This window comes from Lathyrus oleraceus, chromosome 7, assembly GCF_024323335.1.
Source record: "Lathyrus oleraceus cultivar Zhongwan6 chromosome 7, CAAS_Psat_ZW6_1.0, whole genome shotgun sequence".
NCBI lineage: Eukaryota > Viridiplantae > Streptophyta > Magnoliopsida > Fabales > Fabaceae > Lathyrus > Lathyrus oleraceus.
In genome coordinates this window covers 525396591-525424571 of record NC_066585.1, presented here as the reverse complement: position 1 = coordinate 525424571, position 27981 = coordinate 525396591, and positions in this window count along the sequence as shown.

The window sequence follows — 27981 nt, the reverse complement described above, 5'->3', positions numbered from 1 at the left end:
ATCGAGTAGATGAAATAATACCCGAAAAATTCATTTATTCAATCAATACAAATTCAAACCATTTTTCCAAACCACTTCAATTTCAAAAGAATGTTCTCTTTTAAACATAAACTTGGGATGAAAAGGAGATAGGAGGCGTACGCCTTACTATTTCTCAATTACTCGAATAATTGGCGTACGCCATATTGCGCGAGTTCTTGTCACCCGATTAAACCTTAATCGCACAATTTCAAATCACTTTTCAAAATCAAATTTAATTTCTAAATTTAAATCATTTCAAATCATAATATTTTAAATCATTTCTACAAACTCCAAATCCTTTTAATTCCATATTTTGGATGAAAAGGAGAATAGTGAGCATCCGCTTCACTATCTCTCGACTATTCGAATAATTGGCGTACGCCATATTGCTCGGATTTTTGTCATTCAAATCAAACCCTTTCAATCAATACACTCCTCAAAACCTTATAATAATTAATCTTTGAATGAAAAGGAGAATAGTGAGCATCCGCTTCATTATCTCTCGATTATTCGAATAATTGGCGTACGCCATATTGCTCGGATCTTCGTCATTCAAATCAAAACCATAATTATACAATTTCAAATCACTTCTACAAATTCCAAATCCTTTTAATTCCATATTTCAGATGAAAAGGAGAATAGTGAGCATCCGCTTCATTATCTCTCGATTATTCGAATAATTGGCGTACGCCATATTGCTCGAATCTTCGTCATCAAATCAAAACCACAATCGAATAAATCCAAATCTACCAATTCAAATACAAGCTATTTTCGCAAATCAATCCAACATACTAACATATCTTTTACAATTTGAACTTCGGATGATATAAGATGAGAGGCGTACGCCTCGCCATCTCTCGATTATTTGAATAATTGGCGAACGCCCTATTGCACAAATTATCGACTTCCGACTAAAACACGTTAAATAAACTTGGATAAAGGAATAAGTGGCGTACGCCTCATTATTCTTTGAATAAGCAAGTAGGGGGCGTACGCCTCACTACCGTGCATATTCAACATCCATAAACAAACTTTCAAAATAATTCGAATGAAAAGGGACTAAAAGGCGGACGCCTTGTTATTCCTCGAAAGAATTGGACGATTGGTGAACACCACATTGCTCAATCTTTCGTCATTCTTCAAAAAACATCTCAAACAAATCAAACCTAACTTCTCGCCCCCGAGCGATCAAAACCAAAACACCCAAACACATCAATTCAACTTGTCACCCTCCGCGTGACCAAAACCCTCTTTTCAAAAGAACACTGTCAATCCTTTCTAATGCGCACAACAAACTAGTGCTAGAGCCTCCACCGAGAGTAGACAAGCCAGCGTTTAGCCTTTAGAACGCCGACCTACACAGTCGTTCATCAAAACAAAACACACCAAATATTCGTAGTAGCCCGAACTACGAATGCTCTGATTTCCTTATTGCACTATAAGGATACGTAGGCAGGAGATTGCTGTATCTTCGCGAGCACACTAATAAAAAACCTCCCATTTCCCCCTCCTGAGGTCTTCATCCATATCTATCATCAATTCTAATCACTCGAGGCAAGCAGATAAACAGTCAATTAACAGTCAAATAGCAAAATCAGACTAAGAGGTTCCCGTTGAGTACAACGGACGTAAGGGGTGCTAATACCTTCCCCTTGCGTAATCGACTCCCGAACCCGAATATGGTTGCGACGACCATTATTCTTATCTATAAAGGTTTTCTCGATATTTTCCTATTCCTTCATTGGAATAAATAAAGTTCGGTGGCGACTCTGTTTCGAACATTTTTTCCGCGTCCTATCGCGAGGGATCGCATTATCATCATTTTTTGAGGTGCGACACCTACCCAATGCAATTTCAATCTTACACTAAGATCAGAGTTCCTACTCACTCCCCCTCAATCACCTCAGTGATTACTACCTTTAATCAATATTAAAGACAACTTTGAAGTCACACTTCAAACAACTCTTGATTTATGCTTAACAGCTTTAATCAAGATACACAACACTCACGCTTAAAAGCTTTGAGCGACACAACACTTACAACTCAATGAACACCCTATGCCAAAGCAATCATCTACGTGATAATGGCTTGGCTTACAAGATATGTCTAATACAAGACTCACAAAAATACAGCAGTGAAGTATGATGGACACACTAAATCTTCACGCCTCAAAATCCCCAAAACTGAATGAAGGAACGACTTCCTTTTATATTGCAGTTCCTGGGCTTTTGCACTTGTATTCTCCTGAATTTAAGGTCACGCGAGTTCCCATAAATTCAACATCTAGGTTACTAACAAATAGGCTATTTGTTAGGTTCATTAAATGTAGCTTGGTTGTTGATTTCCTGGATTTTCTCTAAGCTGTTGAATCCCTGAAGAATAGCCTGAGAAAAAGCTGAAACAGAAAACTGAACAACCTACAATATAGCATATGCTGTCAGGAATGAATGTCACGACATTCAGCTTGACATCAAGGATCATATGCTAAGTCTGTTTTTCCAGAAAACAGACTGTACAATTTTGCTGAACTGTACATGACCAAAATGACCATTCTACAGTAACAGCTTACATTAATAAATGTCAAAGTATCCAATTTGACATTTACACATTTGGCCTAAAGTTAGTTCTGTTATCCTCTTGAAGAACAAACTAAGAAACATACTGAAGTGTACCAGAACACCACTCTGACTATTGTTCAGTATATGCTGTCAATGATGAATGTCATAACATCCAGTTTGACATTCAGTCAGTAGGCCTTATGCCAGGTCTGGTATTTCCTTGATAACCAGACTGGAAATAAATATTAAGTTCTAACAGAACACAAGCTGTTCTATTCCTTAGTATCTGCTGACAGGAATGAATGTCACGACATCCAGTTTGACATTCAATAAATCCTGTATTAGCTAATCCTGCAGTAACTACTCAAGTGTGTCATGACATCAGTCAAGACATCAGAGTACAGTTAGATATTCTAACCTACAATGCAGTCACACATACACACCATGTCATGACATCAGTCAAGACATTAGAATCCAGCTAGTGTTTTACCATATAATGCAGCCAATTAAACACCTACAAACTCCCCCTTTGGCAAATTTTTGGCTAAAACACTTTGATCCCCATAACAGAGTTCATAGCAGCGGAATCACACATCTAGCAGGAAATAGACCTAGCTAATACACTCAGAGTGGCAGCACACTCACACACATGGAAGTTAAGTAAAACTTCACATAACAGCACCCATACAGAAGTTAAATAAAAACTTCAACACACATCAGTTGCAGGGGAGGGAATCTTCGAATCTGTCATGAACGTCTGTTTTTAACAGACCAATCTGTTGTCTGGGGTATCACGGTTACTCCCCCTTTTTGTCAGAAATGTTGCCAAAACCAACAACATAAACCGAAAAAATGACATACTTACAAACTTGGTTTTACTTCACAGTTTTAACCAAGTTAGCACCCACTTGATCTTGCTTCACGGCTTTGATCAAGTAATCACCCACTTTTGCTTTACTGTAGGTACAGCCATATCAGATGCCATGACTTTGTTTCTGACATCCAGAACCACTCCTGCATGAACAGCGTCCTTGAATTCCTGCAGGTGCATATGCCTTCTCACGTTAGGGTGTCTCCATACCCTCTTGTTGCCACACTTGTTGCAAGTGGTATAGCTATGATCTGTTGACCAATCAGAACATAGTTCCAATAAATACATTCCAAACATCATTGGTTGCTATAAGGTCTCAGAGAGACATATTCCCAGTTTGCCCCTTAAATTTTCAAACTGAGTAGCATCCAGAGCCTTTGTAAATATGTCAGCCAGTTGCAGTTCAGTGGCTACATGTTCCAAAGTAATCACCTTGTCTTCTACCAGATCTCTGATGAAGTGATGTCTGATGTCAATATGTTTGGTCCTGCTGTGTTGGATGGGATTCTTGGAAATATTGATGGCACTGAGATTATCACAGAATAATGTCATGACATTTTGAATGACATTGTACTCAGTGAGCATTTGTTTCATCCACACCAGTTGGGAACAACTGCTTCCAGCAGCTATGTATTCAGCCTCTGCAGTGGACAGGGATACACAATTCTGCTTCTTGCTGAACCAGGATATGAGATTGTCTCCCAAGAAGAAACATCCTCCTGATGTGCTTTTTCTGTCATCAGCACTTCCAGCCCAGTCAGCATCACAGTACCCAGATAGGACAGGCTCAGACCCATGTGAGTACAGCATCCCATAGTCACAAGTCCCATTTATGTACTTGAGAATCCTTTTGACTTGATTTAAGTGGCTCACCTTAGGCTCTGCTTGGTATCTAGCACACACTCCAACTGCATAAGAAATGTCAGGTCTACTTGCAGTTAGATACAGTAGACTGCCTGTCATGCTTCTATACAAGCATTGATCAACACTAGGTCCTCCATCATCTTTGGTTAACTTCAGATGAGTGGGAGCAGGAGTCCTTTTGTGCCTAGCATTATCCATACCAAACTTCTTAACGATGTTTTTGGCATACTTGCTTTGGGAGAGAAACATAGAGTCTTCCATTTGGTTGACTTGCATTCCAAGAAAATAGGTTAGTTCCCCAACCAGACTCATTTCAAACTCAGATTGCATCTGTTGAACAAAATGTGTTACCATTTGTTCTGACATACCACCAAAGACTATATCATCCACATAGATTTGAGCAATCATGATTTTGCCGTCTTCATCCTTCACAAACAAGGTTTTATCTATTCCACCTTTTTTGTATCCATTTGAGGTCAGAAATTCGGTCAACCTTTCATACCATGCTCTAGGTGCTTGTTTTAACCCATACAAGGCTTTTCTCAACTTGTATACATGCTTAGGTTGGTTAGGATCACAGAACCCTTTAGGTTGTTCCACATAAACTTCTTCATTCAAGTAGCCATTCAAGAATGCACTCTTCACATCCATTTGGAATAGTTTAAACTTCAGAATGCACGCTACCCCTAACAGCAATCCGATGGACTCAAGCCTAGCCACAGGAGCAAATGTCTCATCAAAATCAACCCCTTCAACTTGAGTGTATCCTTGAGCTACTAGTCTTGCTTTATTCCTAGTAATTACTCCTTTCTCATCAGATTTGTTTTTGTAGATCCACTTGGTACCAATGATGTTGGTCCCTTCAGGTCTTGGAACTAGCTCCCATACTTCATTCCTTTTGAACTGCTCAAGTTCCTCTTGCATGGCATTGATCCAGTATTCGTCAGTCAGGGCTTCTTTCACATTCTTTGGTTCAACCTTGGATACAAAGCAGGAATTTGAGCTTATTCCCCGTGATCTGGTAGTCACACCACTATTAGGATCCCCTATGATAAGATCCTTAGGGTGGTCTTTCTGAATTCTGATAGATGGCATTTTGGTGGTTGCATCTACTTCAGATTCAGGAGGAGGTTCCTATACTTCTTCAGACTTGACTGGAATGTCAGTTGAACTGTCAAGGAATGTTTCAACATCCTCTATGACATCGATTCCTTCCTCTTTATCATCCACAATAACATTTATGGATTCCATCAGAACATTGGTCCTGTAGTTGAACACTCTGTAGGCTATGCTGTTAGTGGAGTATCCTAGAAATATACCCTCATCACTTTTGGGATCCAACTTCCTTCTCTGTTCACGATCTGTGAAAATGTAGCATTTACTTCCAAAGATATGAAAGTACTTCACTGTGGGTTTTCTGCCTTTCCATATTTCATATAGAGTGGAGGAGGTTCCTTTTCTCAAGGTAACTCTGTTGTGAACATAGCACGCGGTATTCATTGCTTCAGCCCAAAAGTGCATGGGGAGCTTCTTTGCATGAATCATTGCTCTGGCAGATTCTTGAATAGTTCTATTTTTTCTTTCAACTATCCCATTCTGCTGGGGAGTTATAGGGGAGGAGAACTCATGACTTATTCCTTCAGACGAGCAAAACTCATCAAACTTGGAATTCTTGAACTCCGTACCATGATCACTCCTAATCCGGACCACACAACTGTCCTTTTCCCTTTGAAGTCTTATGCACAGATCTTTGAAGACATCAAATGTATCTGACTTCTCTCTGATGAAGCTTATCCACGTGTATCTGGAATGGTCATCAACCACCACGTAGGCATATCTCTTCCCACCAAGACTTTCAACCTGCATAGGTCCCATTAAGTCCATGTGCAGCAGTTCCAGAACTCTGGAAGTTGTAGGATGTCCCAGCTTCGGATGTGACATCTTGGTTTGCTTGCCCACCTGGCATTCTCCACAGACTCTTCCTTCATCAATAAGCAACTTTGGAATTCCTCTGACTGCTTCCTTGGATATAATCTTCTTCATTCCCCGTAAGTGGAGATGTCCAAGACGTCTATGCCACAGCTTCACCTCCTGTTCTTCCTTGGCTGAGAAGCATATTGTGGAAAAGTTAGAGACTTTAGGTTCCCACAGATAACAGTTATCTTTGGACCTGGTTCCTCTCATAACTTCCTGATTGTCACCATTTGTCACAATGCATAGCTCCTTAGTAAACTGAACATGGAACCCTTGATCACACAGCTGGCTTATGCTGATGAGGTTTGTAGTTAGTCCTCTTACTAACAGCATATTATTCAGTTTTGGAACTCCAGAGCAGTCCAACTTACCCACACCTTTTATTTTTCCTTTGGCACCATCACCAAAGGTCACATAGCTGGTAGTGTGAGGTTGAATATCCACCAGTAGATTTTCCATACCAGTCATATGTCTTGAGCATCCACTGTCAAAGTACCAGTCTTCTCTGGTAGAAGCCCGTAGAGTTGTGTGTGCTAACCTAGCATACCATTGTTGCTTCTTGATGGGGACATAGCGCTTATATGTCTTATGCTTAGGCCTGACATGCGAGGCTTGGTTAGGGAAACCATGAAGCCAGTAGCAGAAAGCTTTTATATGTCCAAGCCTACCACAGTGGTGACACCTCCACTCCTGGTATTTCCTCTTTTGATGATTATTCATCCTAGTTCCCCGATGTTAAGACATTGGCTTTGACTTCCGCTTGAACTTCTGAACTTTAGCCTTTGGGCGTTTGTGTTCAGCTGAGGATCTTTTCCCAAATCCTAGGCCAGATTTGGTTCCAGACTTCTGTCCCACCTTTAGAATCTCTTCCAAGGTGTCAATTCCCTTGTTCATCATTCTGATGGATTTAGTCATCTGATTCAGCTTGGAGGTCAGCAAGGCTATCTCACCATTTAGACCCTCTATGGCTGTTAGATGCTTCTGTCTCTCATCTTCCAGTTCCTTGATGAGTTTCTTCTGCTTTTCTCCTTGTGCACGGACTTCTGTACTGGTGGTACACAACTTCTTATAGGTTGCAGCAAGTTCATCAAAGGTCAGTTCATCTGCACTTGAGTCATCATCAGAGGCACAAACACTGGTTAGTGCAGTGACATGTTTGGCAGATTCTCCTTCAGATTCACTTTCAGAATCTCCTTCAGACCATGTGATAGTTAGCCCCTTCTTTTGCATCTTGAGATAAGTAGGACATTCAGCTCTGACGTGTCCATACCCTTCATAACCATGACACTGGATTCCCTTGCCTTGGTTGAACTTTTCTTCAGAAGTTGATCTTTTCCGGATGTCAGACGGGATGTTCTTGACATTAGGTCTCCCTCTTTGATCAATCTTGTTCACGAACTTGTTGAACTGTCTCCCAAGCATGGCTAAGGCTTCTGATATACTTTCATCACCTTCAGTATATCCTGCTTCTGACTCTTCTTCAGCATTAGATACAAAGGCTACGCTTTTGTTCTTCTTTTCAGCATTCTCACACAAGCCCATTTCAAAGGTTTGGAGAGAACCAATGAGCTCATCCACCTTCATATTGCAGATGTCCTGCGCCTCCTCTATGGCTGTGACCTTCATAGCAAATCTCTTAGGCAAGGACCTGAGAATCTTTCTTACAAGTTTCTCTTCAGCCATTTTCTCACCTAGTCCACCAGAGGTGTTTGCAATTTCAAGAATATTCATGTGAAAGTCATGAATAGTCTCATCCTCTTTCATCCTCAGATTTTCAAACTTGGTGGTCAGCATCTGAAGTTTGGACATCTTCACCTTGGAAGTACCTTCATGAGTTACCTTGAGGGTATCCCAAACTTCCTTAGCTAGTTCACAGTGGTGCACTAGCCTGAAGATGTTCTTACTGATTCCATTGAACAATGCATTCAAGGCCTTGGAATTTCCAAGAGCTAATGCCTCTTGCTCCTTGTCCCACTCTTCTTCAGGAATCTGCACACTGACTCCATCTTCACCTGTCTTCGTTGGATGTTCCCATCCTTTGTTGACAGCTCTCCAGACTTTGCTATCTAGAGACCTTAAGAAGGCTATCATACGAGGCTTCCAATCATCATAATTAGAGCCATCCAACATGGGTGGTCTATTTGAGTGTCCTATATCCTTGTCCATGGTACTAGAAAGTAACTTCCCTAGATCTCACCCAGAAATACACAGGCAGGGTGCCTGCTCTGATGCCAATTGAAATTCTAGTTATCAGACTTTAGATGTCACACGGGTTGTTATGACATCCAATTTTGTACAGACAAGAATTATGCAGAACTTAAAAGTAAGTGCAGTAAATAACACAAGTAATTGTTTACCCAGTTCAGTCCAACATGACCTACATCTGGGGGCTACCAAGCCAGGGAGGAAATCCACTATCAGTAGTATTAATTCAAAGCTAAACTCACCCGTTTACAACTTGTCACTTAATCCCTACCCAATGCAATTTCAATCTTACACTAAGATCAGAGTTCCTACTCACTCCCCCTCAATCACCTCAGTGATTACTACCTTTAATCAATATTAAAGACAACTTTGAAGTCACACTTCAAACAACTCTTGATTGTGCTTAACAGCTTTAATCAAGATACACAGCACTCACGCTTAAAAGCTTTGAGCGACACAACACTTACAACTCAATGAACACCCTATGCCAAAGCAATCATCTACGTGATAATGGCTTGGCTTACAAGATATGTCTAATACAAGACTCACAAAAATACAGCAGTGAAGTATGATGGACACACTAAATCTTCACGCCTCAAAATCCCCAAAACTGAATGAAGGAACGACTTCCTTTTATATTGCAGTTCCTGGGCTTTTGCACTTGTATTCTCCTGAATTTAAGGTCACGCGAGTTCCCATAAATTCAACATCTAGGTTACTAACAAATAGGCTATTTGTTAGGTTCATTAAATGTAGCTTGGTTGTTGATTTCCTGGATTTTCTCTAAGCTGTTGAATCCCTGAAGAATAGCCTGAGAAAAAGCTGAAACAGAAAACTGAACAACCTACAATATAGCATATGCTGTCAGGAATGAATGTCACGACATTCAGCTTGACATCAAGGATCATATGCTAAGTCTGTTTTTCCAGAAAACAGACTGTACAATTTTGCTGAACAGTACATGACCAAAATGACCATTCTACAGTAACAGCTTACATTAATAAATGTCAAAGTATCCAATTTGACATTTACACATTTGGCCTAAAGTTAGTTCTGTTATCCTCTTGAAGAACAAACTAAGAAACATACTGAAGTGTACCAGAACACCACTCTGACTATTGTTCAGTATATGCTGTCAATGATGAATGTCATAACATCCAGTTTGACATTCAGTCAGTAGGCCTTATGCCAGGTCTGGTATTTCCTTGATAACCAGACTGGAAATAAATACTAAGTTCTAACAGAACACAAGCTGTTCTATTCCTTAGTATCTGCTGACAGGAATGAATGTCACGACATCCAGTTTGACATTCAATAAATCCTGTATTAGCTAATCCTGCAGTAACTACTCAAGTGTGTCATGACATCAGTCAAGACATCAGAGTACAGTTAGATATTCTAACCTACAATGCAGTCACACATACACACCATGTCATGACATCAGTCAAGACATTAGAATCCAGCTAGTGTTTTACCATATAATGCAGCCAATTAAACACCTACACAAGAGGATTTGCTTAAAGAAAAAGATTTCTCCGAAATCGGATAAAATGGCTCAAACACAAGAGAATCAACCAGACACAAGTTCCCAATGGTTAGAATAACATAATAAACAAGAACTAAAGCCTTATAGCAAAGTAAAACATGTATCAATCCACAACAATGTTATCCTGAATGAATCACCCTATCTCTCCTCTTCGAATAAGGATTGAAGAAATTACGCGTTTGCAACCGCGGGGACAATTTCACTCTCCAACAAACAATGCAAAAGTCACTTCAATTCATACAATGTCTAACAATTATAAATGGAAATGCGGAAGCACGAAGATCACTAAGGTCTTTTCCGGTTGTAGCTTGGTTAGGTTTACAAACAAGGGTCATATCTAAGGCCATTGAAAACGAACTTGCCGACGCAAAAGAGACATTCACTATACAAGCTATTCACACATCTCAACTTCGTTCCACTTGTTTCTCATTTGAAACCTTCACAACTCTTATTTCACAACTCAATTTTTGTTTTTCACTATTTTTCTTCCAAGCAAGCATTTATTTTCATTTTCTCTATTTTTTTCTTTTTCTACATCGTATTCACAAAACAAATGTTTCTCTTTTCTAATTTTTTTTTCAATGCTTGCTCGGTTATTCAAGAGTTGTGGCACCTACCGATTCTCATTTTCGTTCTCACTTGACTGCCGGAGGGTAGCTTCACCCTCGACTGTTGGCACAAAGCCATGATGAGACAAGGAAAAGCAAGGGGGCAGTTAACTCGTGCCCCCGACTTCAGCCCGCTCTCAACCACGGACTTCATCTCAATAACAATGATTCTCGCCACATCGATCTGAGTATTAGTGAGAATGTAGTGGACCAAGTGTGCCACTGGGATCGGCACGGTCGACGTGTGGGACTTGGGTTTAATATTGGTCAGAACCAGCATTAGGATCAGCTGAGCCAAGGGAATCATATCCTCCCTATGGTACCTCATAGGAACCCCAGATGGGTTCACCTCAACTGACTTTCCCTTAAACAACAGGGTTGCAGAAATAGAATCAGTGTTCCTGTGAAGCCTCAGATCCCTGTGGTATGTGTCCTTCTCATTAGCTCCCAGATGGAGCGGTTCACCCAGCACACGGTTGATAGTGTCCCTATCGAAAGCGACCTGACGTCCTGACACTCTAGTAGTCCAAGTGAAAGGCTCGTCGTCATTTGGCAGTGCATTCGCATAGAACTCACGCACTATCTCAATGTCATAGATTTCAAGTAGAGAGATCAACCAGTCCCATTTCTTGCTATGAATCAACCCTGCAAAAGTCCTATACTCGCCTTGTTCGTTGATCACAAACCTCTTTTCAGGTAAAATTTTCCTTTTTTCCAAAGCCACATAACGTGCGGCTTGCTTTGGCCCAACGAACTTATCTGTGTCAAATTGTATTGGCACAGTGCGGGAAGTGCTCCCGACCTTTCTCTTTTTTGCAGAGCTTGACCTGGATGCCATCTGTAAAATCATAGAAAAGAAACAGCACACAACCACAAAACAGATTAGAGATCAAAACAGAAAAACCAATTGCTGTCATGGTCGCTACTGCTTCGCTTAGCGAGGACCCAGCGAAGATTCGCTACGGGTTCGCTTAGCGAAGTGGCAGCGAATGCTCGCCACTGATTCACCTAGCGAATGTTATGGGATTCTGAGTTCTTCCTTGATAACAAATCGATTTCAGAAAACCCTAAGTCTAATGGTACCCATTTCGGAAACAAAGTGATTTATCATGCTAGGAATCGTTCTAAACATACATGCAAACCTAAACATACATGCAAAACCTAATGATACCCAATCTCCCAAATTCACCCTAAATGTCTCATACTTCAGAATTTACAACTTGAAAGCATAAAGTAATGGAGATAGAACAAACCTGATTGGAGAGGTCGATTGAATTTGGAATGCAACGGTTAGGGTTTGCAATGCAACAGTTAGGGTTTGTGTGAGATGGGAGTGAAAAGTGTGAGAGTAGTTGTGAGTTCGTGAGGTTCAGACTTAAAACAAAATAGAAAGTTTTGGGCCCAAATGAGTGGCCCTGTGAAATAGAATAAAAGTTCTGTCACGCTACGCTCGCTACTGTCTTCGCCTAGCGAGCAGCTAGCGAATCAGCTCGCTACTGCCTTCGCCTAGCGAGCAGCTAGCGAGCATGACAGTATTTTGTTTTTTCAAACCAGCATGCAAAGCACATTCCAGCAAGGTTCCATCAATTTGAACACCAATACCACACAACAGAAAGCTGTAAATACTTACAATGTTGGGGTGCCTCCCAACAAGCGCTTGTTTAACGTCGGATAAGCTCGACGGTTCGAGATGCTCACAGAGGAGCATCCAAGGAGATAGCACAACTCTCGCGATCCACAAGACCGCCAAGATAAACCTTCAAACGTTGGCCGTTAACCGTCCAACTGTCTTTCTTCTCCAAGTCCTCAATGACAACAGCTCCATATTCTTTGACTTGTTTGACACGAAATGGCCCGGACCATTTAGATTTCAATTTTTCGGGGAATATCTTCAACCTAGAATTGAACAATAGGACCAACTGTCCGGGCACAAATTCCTTCTCCCTAAGCTTTTTGTCATGATACTTTTTCACCTTTTCTTTATACAACCAACTCGAGTGATATGCGGCATTGCGCATTTCTTCCAACTCAAGCAATTGCACTTTTCTTTTTTCACCGGCCACATCCTTATCAAAGTTTAATAATTTCAGAGCCCACAAAGCTTTGTGCTCCAATTCGACCGAAAAATGGCAAGTCTTACCAAATACCAATTGAAAAGGAGTTAGTCCAATTGGAGCTTTGAAAGCGGTACGGTATGCCCATAAAGCTTCATCCAATTTTTGCGACCACTCTTTTTTTGAATTTGACACGGTTTTTTCAAGAATTCTCTTAATCTCACGATTAGAGACTTCGGCTTGACCGTTTGCTTGTGGGTGATACGGAGTCGCCACTCTATGTGATACACCGTAATGTTTCAAAACACTTTCTAACGGTGCATTACAAAAGTGTGACCCTCCATCACTAATCAACACACGGGGGGTTCCAAAACTGAAAAGATGTTTTTCTTCAAAAATTTGATTACCGTTTTAGCATCCGTCCGAGGTGAGGCAATCGCCTCAACCCACTTAGGAACGTAGTCAACCGCCACAAGCATATATTCATTACCATATGAGGGTGGGAATGGTCCAACAAAGTCGATACCCCAACAATCGAATACTTCAACCTCTTGGATGTTTTGGAGAGGCATCTCGTCTCTCTTACCAATCCCCCCACTTCTTTGGCAACTATCACAACTTTACGCATGGGTATTTGCGTCTTTGAAAATAGTAGGTCAATAAAATCCTGACTGAAGGACTTTAGTGGCCGTTCTTACCCCATTGTAGTGTCCGCCGTAAGGCGAGTTGTAACAATGCCAAAGAATGCTTTGCGCTTCATCGCCAGTAACACACCTCCTCAACAGGTTATCACCACCTAATTTAAACAAGTATGGGTCGTCCCACACGTAGTACTTAGCATCCGAGAGAAATTTCCTTTTTTGGTTCGAAGTTAGGTCGGGAGGCACCAAACCACTAGCCTTATGGTTCGCAAAGTCCGCAAACCACGACCTAACTTGAACTTTGAAAAGTTTTTCATCAGGAAACTCTTCCCGGATTTCCTTCTCGGAAGCGGTAACCTCCACATTAACTAAGCGAGATAAATGATCTGCCACCAAATTTTCCGATCCTTTCTTGTCTTTGATTTCAACATCAAATTCTTGCAACAAGAGGATCCAACGGATGAGCCTTTGCTTCGAGTCCGGTTTGGTGAACAAATATTTAATCGCCGAGTGGTCGGTATACACTACGACCTTGGAACCAATAAGATAGGACCTAAACTTTTCAAGCGCATACATTATCGCAAGTAATTCTTTTTCAGTGGTGGCATAGTTAACTTGAGCCTCATTAAGAAATTTACTTGCGTAGTGTATAGCATGAATTTTTTTCTCTTTTCTTTGGCCTAATACCGCTCCGATTGCATAGTCGCTCGCATCACGCATGAGCTCAAAATTTAAATTCCAATTTGGAGCGACTATAATTGGAGCGGTAACCAATTTTTCCTTTAAAATTTCAAAAGCTTGTAAACACTCATCAGTTAAAAGAAATACATGATCCTAAGCTAGCAAGTTACTTAAAGGCTTAGCTACCTTTGATAAGTCTTTGATAAAGCGCCGATAGAAACCGGCGTGCCCCAGAAAGCTTCGGACTCCCTTCAAATTCGCCGGAGGAGGCAACTTTTCAATCACTTCAACTTTAGCACGATCAACTTCAAGCCCTCTTGAAGAGACTTTATGGCCAAGCACAATCCCCTCGGTCACCATGAAGTGGCACTTCTCCCAATTAAGAACAAGGTTCGTCTTCACACATCTTTCAAGAACCGTTTCCAAGTTGTCCAAGCATAGGCCAAATGAACCACCAAATACGGAGAAGTCGTCCATAAAGACTTCCATTGTTTTCTCGATAAGGTCGGCAAAAATAGCTTGCACACATCTTTGGAAAGTCGTCGGTGCATTGCAAAACCCAAAGGGCATTTTACGGTATGCGAAAATTCCAAAAGGACATGTGAAAGCCGTTTTTTCATGATCGGTCGGGTCAACCGCAATTTGGTTATACCCGAAATAGCCATATAAGAAACAATAGTATTGTTGCCCAGAAAGTCTTTCTAGCATTTGATCCATGAACGGGAGTGGAAAGTGATCTTTTCGAGTTTCGGTATTTAACCGCCTATAATCAATGCACATACGCCACCCCGTTGCCACTTTTTTTGGGATCAACTCATCCTTTTCATTTCAAATCACGCTAATGCCACCTTTCTTCGGAACCACATGTACCGGACTAACCCACGGGCTATCCGAAATCGGGTAGATCATTCCCGCATCCAACAATTTAACAACCTCCTTTCTAACAACTTCCTTCATAGTAGGATTTAAGCGGCGTTGTGGTTGAGCTACCGGCTTAAAATCCTCTTCCATTAAGATCTTGTGCATGCAATAGGAAGGACTAATTCCTTTGAGATCAGAAAGGGTCCAACCCATGGCTTCTTGATTCTTTTTCAAGACATTGATCAAGCGGGCTTCTTCATTCTTTGACAAAAGATTGCTTATGATAACCGGCTTGGCTTCGGTTTCGTCGAGGAATGCATACTTCAAATTAGAAGGTAACATCTTCAATTCAATCGGCGATTTTTCTTCATTAACCTCCTTCTTCAATACTTCCTCCTCAACTTCCCATGGATGTAACTCTTTTAGACTATCAAGTTCTCTTAGGCATTCATCAAGAGCTTGCTCTTCTTCAATTGTGAAAACTTCCAAGGAGTCATCAAGAGCTAACTCCATAGGAGATATCTCATGAATATGTTTAGAAACCTCAAAAGTTGCCTCTTTGATCACATCAATGCGAAAGTTATCACTTCTATCCTTTGAGTGCTTCATGGCTTCGAATAGATCAAAAGTAACTACTTCATTTTGGACCCTTACTTTCATCAAACCGTCGTCAACGTCAATCATCATGCGTGCGGTTTTCATGAACGGTCGGCCAAGAATAAGCGGAGCATCGTCGTCCTCTTCCATATCAATCACGATGAAATCAACCGGGAAGAAGAATTTGTCAACTTTGACCAATACATCTTAAGCTAACCCATGAGGATGGGTAGTTGACTTATCGACCAATTGCAAAGTCATCCGGATGGCCTTCATTTCAATGTTGCCAAGCCTCTTCACAATAGACAATGGTATTAGATTAATGCTTGACCCTAAATCAATTAGCCATTTTCCGACATAGACATCACCAATTTTAACCAGCAAAGTAACTCGTCCCGGGTCAACCTCTTTTTTCGGAAGCGTCCGTTGAATGATTGCACTACAACTAGCATCTAGGACAATTGTCTCCGGTTCCGTGTACCTCCGCTTTTTAGTAAGTATGTCTTTCATGAATTTCGCATACTTAGGCATTTCCTCCAATGCTTTGGCAAACGGAATGTTCACTTGAAGTTGTTTGAATATATCCATGAATCGGGCATAATGTCGTTCATTTTCCCTCTTAGATGGAGCATGTGGATACGGAAGGTTTTGGATTGGAGTAGCGCCCACTACCTCCTTTCCTTTAGAAACTCTAGAATTCCTCTCTCTTTTCTTTTTTACTCCCTCCACCTTCACTTCATCACTCTTATTTTTTTCAACTTCCACACTTTCTTTATTTTCTACTTCACCATTTTTTTCATTCTTTTCAACTTCTTCCTCACTCCATTCCCCAACTTCACCATCAATGCTATCCTCTATTTTTTTTCTCCTCATCTTTTTTCTCATCCTCTCTTTTTTCACTCTCATCTCTTTTTTTACTCTCACTAATCAACTCCCTTCCACTTCTCGTCGTTATTGCTTTACAATGCTCTTTTAGATTCGTTTGCGTGTTCGCCGAAAAAGATGGTCCGGGTTGTTGTTCGCTAGTTGTTTAGCAAGTTGACCAACTTGAGTTTCGAGATTTTTGATTGCCGCATCGTTGCTCTTTTGATTAGCCATCGACAATTGCATAAATTGTGTCAATGTCTCTTCTAACTTTGAAGTCACGACCGGCGGTTGTTGAGGTTGGTAAGGGTTTTGACGACTAGAAGTACCACCCCCATAACCTTGGTTATGGTGATAGTTAGCCCTTTGTTGGAACCCTTGATTCCCTTAAAAGTGTTGTTGTTGATTTTGAGGATGTTGTTGATACGGTTGTTGTTGTTGTTGCCTCGGTTGGTAGTCTCGTTGGTTCGCCATGTAATTCACCTCTTCGAACCCGGGAGATGGACAAAACCTGGTGTCATGATCACCCTTACAAAGTTCACAACAAGCTATTTGTTTAGCTCTTGAAGGCTCTTTCAACTCTTTTATTTGTTGAGTTAAGAGTTCAACTTGTTATGAAATGAGTTTATTTTGGGCAAGAATAGCATCGTTTGTCCCAAGTTCAAGCACTCCCGGTTTCTTCAAAGTGTTGCCTCTACTTTGACTTTGGAGGTCATTTAGAACCATACGGTTAATGATATCAGTAGCTTCTTCGGCGCTTTTAGACAACAAAGAACCACCCGAGGTAGCATCCAATAAAGTCTTGCAATTAGGTTGAAGGCCATTCTTGAAAATGTGGATTTGCGTCAATTCGTCAAAACCATGCCCTTTGCACTTCCGAAGCATAGATTTAAATCTTTCTCATGCCTCATTCAATGATTCGCTGGTTCCTTGCGAAAACACGGAGATAGCCGTTTTGGATTCCATGAACCGGTTGTGGGAGAAAAATCTTTCAATGAACTTCTCTTCCAAAACGTTCCAATCCGTCATGACTGCAGGTGTTTGATCCAAGTACCAATCTTTGGCTTTGCCGAGCAAAGCATGAGGAAATAGTCTTTTGAACAACGGTAGCTCTTGAGCTTGATCAACTCCGGCCGCCAATTCCATCTTGTAAAATTTGGTGAGAAAAGCAAAGGGGTCTTCATGGTCCATTCCGGTGAATGGACTTCCGTATAGCAAGTTAAGAGTTCCCGTCTTCATCTTGGCTTGCCTTCCCGTGTGGTTGGCAAACTTAGCTGTATTCCTCAGACTGTTAATACATGGTGTGGAAGCGGGCGGTGGTTGTGGTGGTGGATCCATGATAGGTGTGAAAGGTGGTGGGTGTGTTGTAGAAGAACCTTCTCCTTGTTCTTGTTGTTGTCTAGCTTGTTGCCTCCTTCGTCTTGTTCTGCTATTCAGTCTCCTTGCGGTTCTTTCGATCTCGGGATCAAAAAGAAGTTGGTCCTCAGGAACCTGCCCTCGCATAAAATGAAAGCTGCACACTAAACCAAACAAATTAACAAGCACAAGTCACAAATTCAGAAGTTAAAAATTTAGCAACTATTGCGATGCTCGCAATATCAATTCATAATCCCCGACAACGGCGCCATTTTGTTGATACTAGGTTAGAGTATCGGGGTTTGTTATCGTCTCCACAGGGATTATGTGATATTTCCGCCGTTCGACAGTTGTTAAATTCTTAACTTATAGTAACAAGGGGGGTTTTAGTTTGGTTACGGTAGCTTGCATAAAAAGTAAGAAATTGCGGTAAAAGTTTTGGTTTTACGGTTTGAGAAAGATTGTCAAAGTTAGGGTTCGACGATCACTTTGCATGCATATGTTCGATCAAACAAAACTCATAAACTCCATTAAATGATAAACACATCCACAAAGTCCTCCCAATGTGTTTATCTCTAACACACATTATGGGTTTTCCCATTTTGATCCATTGTTGATCTCTCAAACAATCTATCAAAATGACAACTTTTAGGTTTAACTTTTTAGTGAACAAACTCATTCAATACTATCTCTAGCTAAAGAACAAGGATGGATGAAAACCTAGGTCAAGAGTTGGAAAACACCTTTCAATAATAAACCAACACAAAGAGTTATCAATAAAACAAGGTTTTCACCATATATTCATCATCAAAGAGTTTACAAATGAAGATCAATCCATTTACATACAAAGCTTATGATCATCTACATCTAACCTTGACAAATTGAAGGACTTAGCTACTCATTTTCATGGTAGCTTGTACAACAAGTTTCGGTCGAAGGTTGATCAACATCCGAGTCGAAGAATCGAGATTGGATGGGAATCCACCTTCTTTTTGTGAAATATTGTTAAGAGAAGAAGAGCAATGAGAAAATGGGTTTCTAAGGTACAAAAATATGATCCCAAGAAAAACGAAGATGAAAAGATCTGAAAAATATCTCAGTGTCCTTTCCAAAAAGTAGCCCATGCTACTTATAGTACTGGTTACTGAGTTGTCATGCTCGCTAGGCGAGCAGAATGGTTCGCCTAGCGAGCCCCAAAATAAGCCACCTGAGTAGCCTGCGCCCAAAGGAAACATCCCAGAAAAGTTGCATATGTTCGCTAGGCGAACAATCCTTCGCTAGGCGAAGCCCTCACTTCTCTCATTCGCTCCAGCGAGCCTTGATGATTATGCTACTGGAATTGCTCGCTACTTGCTCGCTGGATGCTCGCTACTTGCTCGCTGGATGCTCGCTACTTGCTCGCTGGATGCTCGCCTAGAGAGTACTTGGCTACTTCCCTCGCCACAACGAGTTCTGAAGGTTTTGCTACTGGAATTGCTCGCTGCTGCCTCGCCACAGATTCGCCTAGCGAGTAATTGATAGCTTTGGTTCTGTCCAAGTCTGGAGTGTTCGCTGGCATCTCGCTGAGTGCTCGCCTAGCGAGCACTTAGCTACCTCACTCGCCTAGCGAGCTTGCTGATGTTTGCATTCTTTCTTGGTTCCTTTTCCATCTTTCTTGTGCCTTCGTTTTCTACTCTTTCATGCCTAGTTCCTGCACAATAACACACAAATTAAAGGTACCAAGATCATTTCACATAGTATTGCAAATCAACAAAAGCAAGGGCGGTTTCGAACACTTTTTCGATAAAAAGGAGTGAAAGATGCCCTCATTTGATAGCTCAAATAAGCACTCTTGGGCATCTAACAGTTTCAAGCTTTTTTCCTTCCATTTCTTTACCCAGAATCCTTCATAGGCATCCTCTGAAGGTTTTTGAAGCTTTGCTTTGGTCTGAATCCTTCTGCAACCTCACTACTGGATCCATCATTGTTGACTTCTGAAGCTTCATTTGAACATGTAGATATGAGTTACAACCTTGAGCAAACAGGTTACCACACTCATCACCTTGTTCCACTGATCAAAAGCCCTAGCCTACTAGTCATTTATTTTCAGTATTCACCATTTAATTTTTCTTTGAAGAACTAGGGTTCTTCGAGGTTTTGAGCAAATTCTCCCTGCTCGGAGCAAATCAATTGCTCTGATGCAGAGAGACATGAACGATGAAGTATTTCATAGTTGAATCCATGTTTGATTCATGTTAAAAACACAAGTTTATAATGTTGCAAAATCACAATTCCTGATGTTGAAAATGAAGTTCTTTGCGCGCGTTAGAGCAAAAGTCAAATCCATTACCAATCAACGCCTGACACCATTGCTAGCCGTTGGATTCAAATGTTTTTATTTCTTTTTTATTTCATTATCTTCAAAAATTAATTTAAAATAGTCCCCTTAATATTTTTTAATCCAATTTTTTCCCATAATTCCCTAAAAATATTTTCTACCTCATACCATTTTTTTTTTGCATTTTTTTAAGCTTTAAGAACTGAAAGTAGGAATAAATTTTTGACTAGGCTCTTGTGGAAGGCACGAAGATGAGTCAAGGGGGTTAAAACCTCTACGAACCCTCGTGTTTGAGGGACTGTGTAGTGGTGTAATTAGAAGAGACCTTGGGGCGGGGCGAAGGCATACACCTAGTCTATCGTCTTTCCTAAGTCGCCCTTTATTGGTTCAAACTCCTATTTTTCAGATATGCTGCCCTTTCTTTGGATACGTTGCCATGGACCTTTCTTTTATGGAATGGTAACCGAAACGAAATTCACAAGCTTAAATCCTCCCTTCTTGATGTTCTAAGCGATCGAGAGTATATCTGTGATGACAATGTCATTGTAGGCGTGTTGACGATTAATCACATAAAGCAGTTGATTTTTTGTATTTTAATGAATTTTTCTTCAATTAAAGGTTTAATTGTCTTGATTGGAATTATATGCACCATCACCAAAGTTTCTTAATTGAAAAGGCCGAAAGTGAATTCAAAGTTTATTTTTTATATGGATGCAAAATCAATATCCTTAACTTCATTGATGACCTAATCAGAATCATAACTATATATAAAAACCAGGGTCACGCATGAGCAAGAGCAAGACAACCCTTAGCCCAAAGCCTCTAAATTAAGGGGCCTCATTTTGTTTTAAAAAACATAAAAATATATATTTAATATTATATTAAATAAATTATAAAATGGAAAATATACATGAATTTGTCATTGGTCAAGTGGTAAGAGATTGATTTTTAAACAGGTAATAAAGGTTGTGTGTTAAATCCTCCTTGTTATACTTTTTAAATCATTGTTACATGGTTTTTAATTATTATAATAAATGTTAATGATTTAAATTATTTAAAATATAAATACTTAGTTGATGAATTTATCTCAAAAAAAATATTTGGAGAAAGACACATTTTAACTTATTAGAAATTTTAAGTTGTGTCATACCCCAAAATTTACCCTCCCTTTTGCTTCTTTTAACATCCCTCATTTTCATGAATCAAATCATATCATACATGAGCATTGCATTTGATCATGGAATCATAAGCATGACCATATTTTGGTTTGTATATTAACACTAGGTTTTCACATTGTTTTAATTGATAACTAACCCTAATTTCATGATGATATGGTACTTATTTGCTCTTGTTACTCAAGTAGGTAACCATGCTTCAAAGCAAGGAAAAGTCAAGGTCTTTGATCAAGGGAAATGCAAGCTTTTTCAAGTTGATTCAAAGGTAGTTCATGTGTTAATTTACATGCCACAACCCTCAATATTCAAGCCATGCTCCATATCATTCATGCCTTAATCAAGGCTTCATCAATAGATACGCATTCCATCATCATGGCTTAAAATGCAAGAAAACATTAAGTTTGCACAAAGGGTGCAAGGTGGTTTGACCTAATTTGCAAGTATGTCATGCCTTTGGTCCAAACTCCATAACTCTTTAAATTTTTATCCAAATTCTAAGATTATTTAAGCCAAACGTTCCTTTAGGTATCCTTTACAACTTTTATTCAAGGGTCAAGAATCAATTCATCAATTTAGGACCTCATTTGTGCCAATGACCAAGTTGCCAAAATGGGACAAAACCTTGTCATGACCCCTACTTTCCACCCTTGTCATTTTCAACTCAACTATTATTTTTACCTCATTCCTTTTTCATTGTGTTAAGCATATGTCAAATATTATTTGGCCCAAATTTGGCTCAAAATGCACGAGGGAATCAAAAGTTATGGCACCATGAACATATGACCTCAAAATGACCAAACACGGTGCAAAGTGCTTGACCAATTGCCTACCCCACAAAACCAGGTCACAACCTCAACTTCACAAGACCATAAAATTCACCTCAAAACTCCCTTTGGATTGATTGTTTTTTCATCTTATTCTACTCCATGAAGTGATCATCTGGCTTAAAGAAAATCACAAAACGCACTAATGGATTGGATTTGGCCCAAGCTTGAACATGATGACCTAACTCTGTTTTGGTCTGTGACCTATAATGTTGAAACATGCACAAATCAACTTGGGACCACTTATTACACATGAAAACCAATTATCCATGATCAAAACATATGAGGACATCTTGAAATGACTTGAGAACCTCCAAATTCACGAGTTTGGCACCAAAATTCCACACGATCAGGATCTAAACATTTCCCACTAAATTCACACGAATTCGAGCCAATTTCACACATATTTGGATCCCAAAATATTCCCTATAAATAGTGGAAGTTGTTGCTTTCATTTGCAAGCTTTTAAAGCCAAAGAAACCTTACCACCATTGAAGCCTGATACCTCTAAAAACCAGTCAAGCTCTTTTTCGATTCAAGCTTGTTTCCTTCCATTTCTTTGCCCAAAATCCTTCATCGGCATCCTCTGAAAGTGTTTGAAGCTTTGCTTTAGTCTTAATCCTTCTGCAGCCTAGCTACCAGATCCACCATTGTTGACTTCTGAAGCTTCTTTCAAACAGGTAGATACGAGTCACAACCTTGAGTAAACAAGTTATCACACTCTTCGTCTTGTTCCACTGATCAAAATCCCTAACCTACTAGTTATTTACTTTCAGTATTCACCATTTGATTTTACTTTGACGAACTAGGGTTCTTCGAGTTTTTGAGAAAATTCTCCCTGCTCATAGCAAATCAATTGCTCTAATGCAGGGAGACATGAACGATGAAGTGTTGCACAACTGAATCCATGTTTGATTCATGTTAAAAACACGAATTCAACAAGTTGCAAAATCACAAATCTTGAGGTTGAAGACAAAGTGCTTCGCGCGCTTCAGTGGGAAAATTCAAACTCTCATCCAATCAGTGTGTGCCACCTTTGCTAGCCGTTGGATTCAAATATTTTAATTTCTTTTTTTATTTCATTTTCTTCCAAAATTAATTAAAAATAGTTCTCTTAATATTTTGTAACCCAAATTTTTCCATAAACCCGTAAAAATATTTTCTACCTCATACCATTTTTTTTCATTTTTTTAAAATCATTTTTGCATTTAATGCATAATTTCTTTTATTTTTTATTTAATTTTATTTTTTCATTTTTATTTTATTCATTTTCAAATATTTTTAACCCAAACTTTTAAGGTCCATTCACTCTTAATTTTGTTGACCTCCTAATTTTTGTTGGACTTTTGTTTGATACTTTGACCCCTCTTTGATAATTTCCCTTTTATTTTCTTTATTTAATCAATATTAAATGATTATTAATTGAATTTTATCTTCTTTTGATGATTTTTTTGATATTTTGAAATGAGTTTGATTGCTTGGTTGATGATTTCTTCCTCATGTCAAATCATTTATAGATGGACTTGAGGTTAATCAACCTTCTTTGATCTAAAACTGTTGATAGATAATTATGAATCATCTTCAATACTTTGCATCAATGATAAGTTAACTATATTTTGAGTCCTTTGATTTGAGGATAGAATGATACCTTGTGATTACCTTGGTTCCCTCTTTCACTCTCTCCTCTTTCATCTCTCTCTTTTTGTTTTAACCATTTAATTGCATGTTGTAGGAGATTAACTTTGTGTTAATTCTCTAACATGTCTGATACATACATTGTTATTGACCAGCCTCAGATAGATATGACTTCTATATAAGTCTACTTACGATTGCTTAACATAGTGCTAAATTGTCTCGACATCATTGACTAATAAATAACTCCTAACATTAATCATTGTTCTTTACATTATTGTCTTTAATTCAAGTCATTTAAATTTATGTCATTTAAGTTTATGTCATTTACTTAATGCACTTTTATTTTATGCCCCATTAATCATACAATCGTTCCATACTTTATCCATCTATATTCTCCTGTTGCTCTTATCTTGTTTGACTTTTGGCTTGTTAAAGCTTAATGAATTAAAACATGATAAAGTAACTTGGACCTAATCCAAATTCTATTCTTGATTTGGAGTATTAAAGATCTTTTGGAATTTGAACTTGGACTTAAGATTTAGGCCTCTTTGCTTGACTTTGAGTGACATTGATCCTGAGACCTTGTGGACACGCTGACTTGCCCTTGTCCCTATTGAGTTTCTGAGCTTGTGTGTTGTTTCATCTGCTTTATACTTCTTGGATGTATCTTCTTAGGTTTAGTACACTTTTACACACACATGGCTTTCTCTTGGACTAACTTACAATAAGACATAGAATAATACACTTTGCACCCACATGGCTTTCTCTTGGGCTACCTTATAATGAGACCCTAGGCTAGTTTTATATGATCATGCATCTTTATTTGTTTATCAATCATTTCCTCTGATTTGGCTTGATCCAATTCACATTGGATCTACTAAATCCCTTCATCTATTACATCTCCCATTGTCTTTGTCAAGTGACCATAAGTCTCTTGGTCACTTGATAGGACTTTACTTTGTCGCCTTAGAGCATTCAACCTCCCCCACAAGTCCAAGACCCTTAGTGGAACACATATTTCCTCAGCAGTCAATCGTCTGACTTATCCCCACAAGCACCTTTGTGAACCTGCTTCAACAACTTGCCAGTCGTTGACTAAGCTTGCATGTCATGAGCCTTAAGCAATATAAAGTGATGAAAGGGTATCTTCCCTACCCTTGTCTAGAGTACCTTTATGCACAGGATGTAGACCCTAACTTCTCAGAGTATTCGTTTATATTCATTAACTATAGTGCAATCCCATGTCAATTGGTTGTCAAGTATGTAACTAGTCCCTGTGGCTCTTTATCTTCTTGGTTTTGACACAATTACAATCAGTTCCTTTTAGGGTTGACACCTTTATGATTATTATGTGGGTTGACACCTTCATGGTTATTCCCTCCTCATTACCATATCAGTTCCCGTGCTTTGGTAAGACCCTTGTCATGCGATTCTCCGAATTTGATAAGTTTCTGCTTTCCTCATTACCATATCAGGCCCAATGCTTTGGTAAGACCCTTGTCATGTGAGTCTCAGGATTTGACAAGTTTATGCTTACCATGTCAGTCCCAATGCTTTGGTAAGAATCTTGTCATATGAGTCTCAGGCTTTGACAAGTTTCTGCTTTTCCCTTACCATATCAATCTTAGTGCTTTGGTAAGACCATTGTCATGTGAGTCTCAAGCTTTGATAAGTTCCTGTTCTTTCCTTACCATGTCAGTCAATATGCTTTGGTAAGACCATTGTCCTGTGAGTCACGGGCTTTGACAAGTTTCATTTTTCCCAATTGAAACACCTCTCATTACCATATTAGTCCATGTGTTTTAGTAAGACCCTTGTCATGTGAGTCTCAGGCTTTGACAAGGCTCTGCTTTCCTCATTACCATATCAGCCCTCGTGCTTTAGTAAGACCCTTGTCATGTGAGTCTCAGGCTTTGACAGATTACTGATTTTCTCATTACCATATCAGTCTCAGTGCCTTGGTATGACTCTTGTCATGTGAGTCTCCGACTTTGACAAGTTTTTCCCTTTCTGTTGGTTTAAACACCATTTCAATTTCACTTTCTTTTTTGGACGCAGATTTTTGGTTAACCCCCATTTCTTGGTTGTGACACCACTTTTACCCTTTTCTTTCTGGTTTAAACACGACCCAATCATATATTTTTCTCAATCTTTGTCCTCCGAACTACGGAGTTCTGACTTTCTTATTGCACTATAAGGATGCGTAGGCACGAGGATGCAAATCATTGACGAGCGCCTTCTTTTCTTTTTTATGTCCTCCCCGCTTCCACGAACTACGAGGTTTTGACTTTCTTATTGAACCATGAGAATACGTAAGCATGAGGGCCACAATCCTCCTCGAGCACTCCCTTTTCTTAACCCCCTTTCTTTTTGTAGCACCTCAAATTTGCCCTCCTCATTCATGCATTCATTTTTAGGTCATTTAACATTTCATATTGCATTTCATCATGTCAATCAGAGTTAGCTCCAAAAGTTTGTCTTCCAAGAAGCTTGGATATCATCCAAGTCACTTTGTGGGTTCTATTTGAATTATCAGTCAACACAAGGGAAATTGTGCATCAACTAGGGTTTTTTCTCAACACTCAAGGAAGTTTGTATTCATCTGGGTATCAAAGTCAAAGTAGGATTCCTCAAGGATTGAGATGCATTCTTGGTTTGAAGGTCTTATGGATGTTGTGTAGAGCTCTTGGGAGCTAGGGTTTCATTTTCATAGGTTTTCTTTAAAGGATCAAGCTTAATGGGCTCAATATAGTTCAAAATTCAACTGTGAAGTCAAAAGTCAACTGAAGGTCAAATGGCTAGGGAATGACTTGAGATACTTCCGACATGTTCAAATGGGGTCTATTCATCATTCAAACGTTCATCTTGAAGGGACAAAGGTATGTTCCTGAGCTGTCATGCTCGCTAGGCGAGCAGAATGGTTCGCCTAGCGAGTCCCAAGAAAAGCCACCAGAATCACCTGCGATCAGAAGAACTCCCTGAACTGTCATGCTCGCTAGGCGAGCAAATTCTTCGCTAGGCCAAGCCCACGCTTCCTCCTTCGCTCCAGCGAACCTTGATGATGTTGCTACTGGAATTGCTCGCTACCTGCTCGCTGGATGCTCGCCTAGCGAGTAAGTGCTAGCTGTGTTTTTCATCCAAGTCTGGGAGTGTTCGCTGGAACTTCGCTAGGTGTTCGCCTAGCGAGCCCTTCGCTACCTCACTCGCCTAGCGAGCTTACTGATAGACAGACAAAAATGACAAAGAATCATGGGCTTGATTTTCCCTCATTTGAGCCTACCAAGCAACAAAAGTCAGAGTATAAATTCTAAATTTCATTGGAACAAAACCCGAGAACAAGTTCGAGCAGCCTTTTCACTCTGACTCACACACTTTTCACTTCCATCTCACACAAACCCCAATATTGCTTTGCAAACCCAACCGTGCAATTCAATTTCAATCGACCTCTCCAATCAGGTTTGCCCTATTTCCATTACTTTACGCTTTCAATTTGAAATTTCATAAGTATGAGGTATTATGGTTGAATTTGGAAGAGTGGGTATCGTTAGGTTTTACATGTGGGTTTAGATGTGCATGAATGTGTAGAACAATACCTTGAATGTTTGATCAGTTAGTTTCTGAAATGGGTACCATAGGATTTAGGGGTTTCGGAAATCGTACTATTATCAAAGAAGAACCCAGAACCCGCAAGCATTCGCTAGCACCTCGCTAGGCGAGCCTGCAGCGAAGCTTCGCTAAGCGAAGCAGTAGCGATCATGGTAGTAGCTGGTTTTTCTGTTTGCTCTTTAATCTGTTTTGTATTTGTCGTGACATGCTTTCTATTGCATCCGTGCACTATTTACCTGACACTGTTGTTGCTATGATTCTTCTGTTTGGTGCCACTCTTGGTTGCACCCCCATCTTGTTATTCTAACTTGTTTGTTGAGTTTTTGTGAGGGCTCACATGACCCTTGAAGAGATAGATTTCTTGGTATTCCACTTTATTTGTGGGATACCATTTGGATATTTATTCTGATTGCTTTGCTGACTTGTTTTCTTTGATGGTGCTAGCCTGAGAGACCTCCGGGTTTCTTGTTTCGTTAGTTGTTGTTACTTCGGATCTTTATCTGTGTGGTAGATCTCTTGATCCCTTTTACATCTTTCCAGCACTTTACCGCTTTCTTAGCTGGAAGACCTCGATAGGAGGCAATGTTTTTGTGTGTTTACATCAGTGCTAAAGACCTCCATGAAGAGGCAATTGACGGATAAAAGGGATTAGTAGTCAATCCCCCGTTATTCAGTGTGTCGTTCTTTATGCTTGCACTACGTGTCGATGCTTCAGAACAAAAG